This window comes from Echinops telfairi, unplaced genomic scaffold (genome assembly GCF_000313985.2).
Source record: "Echinops telfairi isolate 266 unplaced genomic scaffold, ASM31398v2 ScPeMD7_443;HRSCAF=831, whole genome shotgun sequence".
Classification (NCBI taxonomy): Eukaryota; Metazoa; Chordata; class Mammalia; order Afrosoricida; family Tenrecidae; genus Echinops; species Echinops telfairi.
The window spans coordinates 75669546-75671982 of NW_022104341.1; the positions used below are offsets into that span (position 1 = coordinate 75669546).

Below are 2437 nucleotides of genomic sequence, written 5' to 3' on the forward strand. Positions count from 1 at the left end.
ATACAAAATGTATTATTATTAATGTTCTTAACGTACGAAATACTGGATTGGGTAACTAAACCCACTACTACTATCAAATAGATTCAAACTCATAGTAAGCCTACAGGAAACCCACGTTGTTTCCAAGGGCAGAGTAGAATGTGCCCCACAGGACTTCCAAAGCTGTGCATCTTTACCGAAGTAGACGGTCACATCTTGGGTTTGAACCACAGCCATTTCAGTTAGCACTTGAGCATATAAACGCTGCACCCCAGGGCTCTTCTGGATTCAGAATAAAAGCCTTAAACAGAGTTCTTGCATGTCCCACTCAATTATCACCACCTACTTGACCCAGCTTTGTAACAGTTAATTAAACATGCCCTGCTTCCACAATTAGCTAATTGCTAGCAGAGACCTTGGTCATTTCTGTGTTTCCCAGAACACCTAAACAGCACCTGGCACTTAATATTAATAGCTAAACTTCTATTAAAAAAATCTTTTATCGTTTGCAAGCCTTTTCCAGATAGTCTTGTAAGAAAAGCATAATAACTAACCTCATTTTGTAGATAATGTCAATGAGGTTCTGGGCGATAACATGCCAAGGTAATTGACCAGGGTGTCTTTCGATAACATCACAGCTACCACAGTAGGCTGTCAATAAATATTTGTTGATTGAATTAAGTATATCCCCAAATATCATTTTTCTTTCTATGATTATCATAACACCATTATCTGTTGCTATCGGAAATAAATGTAAAGCCATTTAAATGGATAACTTTGCTACCAAAATAGAGAGAGGACTTTTTTCAGCTTGACAACATTTGTTAACTTTAAGCTTATCAGCTTAGCTCCAACTTCAGTAGAGCAATGTAGCAGGAAATTTGATGAAAAAAAATCCTTGGACTACTATCAACCCTAGGGGCAAGTAATCTGCATTTCTGAATACTCATTCTCACCTGATTCTAAAGTTGGAGTCTTTAGACACTGAATAGAACTGAATTCGACTTTTAAAAACCTAAGCTCAATTAAAACATTTTAAGCAAGCCAATTTGCTTACAGTTGTAAATATTTAAACAAAATCTTCCAAAAACAAATACAGGGATGCAGTAGATTCTCACAACAGAGTCTCAAAAACTGTTTACACCACCAAGTCTCTCTAGACCTCAGTAGCTCCTCCTGCTGCTTCAGAAGTAAATTAGGAGCCTTTTAAGTAGCTATTTTAAGGGTTATTCTGAGTTTTAGTTGATGAATTCAACCATGGCTGCAATGAAATTTAATAACACTTTCCTTGATGTTATCCAAATGATTGGGTTTTAAACAATAAAATAGAATTGTCAGTTAACTTCGAGTCTAATATTCAGAAATCATCATTAAAAATCACCATGAGAAAAAAAAAATTTTTAAATCATCATCAGGACAAGCCCACTATAAACTCTGAATGTCCATCAAAATGTTCTATAAGGTTATGGGGGATTTCTCCCCCACTATTAAGTAGGTATACATTGAAAGCTGGCGTTATTTTCTGAATCTATTATATTAAGAATATTTTTTCATGATCATAAAAGTTTTAAAAGCACCTACTTAATACAAGCTTCACACACATAACAGGAAGACAATAACCTGTACCTACATTGATCATAAACCACAAACAACATCCCAATATCTGATTTACGGTATCAAACTGCAATCATTAACTTTTTTACAGTAATATCAAAACAGATCATTTTACCTCTATCAGGTTCCATTTCTATCAGGTACCTTTTCTAATAACAGCACGACTTTTAAAAAACCCTCTTGATTATTCATTCTCTGGATCTATTAAGGTGAAGCCTTCTTGTACAGAGGCCTCAAAGATTAAAATTTTCCCTCTCTCTTATTGCGGGGAGGAGGGACGGACCTTTGTGGGAAAATCTTATTCATTATTGTAAATGTTTACCTAGGCAACTTAGCATCGCATAGCTGGAATGGGGCTTTCTCTTGGACAGAACACACGAGCGGCAAGATGTAATATAAGAAGGCAGGGATGAGCTAGGGCAGGTGATGAAATTTCACCTCAAATGAGACGCAAAAGGTTTTTCTCCGGGAAGTCAGGTCCGGGAATGACACTCCAGGAGCCCCAGGGCCTCTGAGGGTCCCCCCGACCCCGCTCCTCACCCCAGTTCTCACCGCCTTCCACCCCCTCCACCCCCGGGGCTCTGCGGGACTAGGTGTGCGGAGCGAGAACGCTCTTTGCACACAGGCGTCCCCTGCCTCCCTCTGGGATGTACCTGCGGGGCCCGGGCTAAGAGGCTGCTCTCGGGCCGAGGGCTCCGGCGCCCCCCCAGCCCCCAGCCCCAAACGCCCGACCGCGCCGAAACCCAGGCCGGGCGAGGGCAGGTCGGCGGCGCGGGGCCTAGTCGCCCCCCGTGCGCCTCCAGTCTCCCGGGGGACGCGGGAAGGAAGGGCTGAGGCCCCAGAG

General features: G+C 41.8%; 1 protein-coding gene across 3 annotated transcripts in view; it reads right to left on the reverse strand.

Annotated features, from left to right (window-relative positions):
- The window catches only part of ZFYVE9 (zinc finger FYVE-type containing 9), a 204773-nt gene extending 204156 nt beyond the window's left edge, over window positions 1-617 (reverse strand). For 2 of the 3 annotated variants that reach the window (XM_004699425.2, XM_004699424.2), the window contains exon 1: window positions 534-593. The gene's annotated coding sequence lies outside the window, so the exon portion shown is untranslated. Of the gene's footprint in view, window positions 1-533 lie in introns of all 3 variants that reach the window. The other variant, XM_045291901.1, reaches the window with a different exon arrangement.
- Between the last annotated feature and the right edge of the window lie 1820 nt (window positions 618-2437).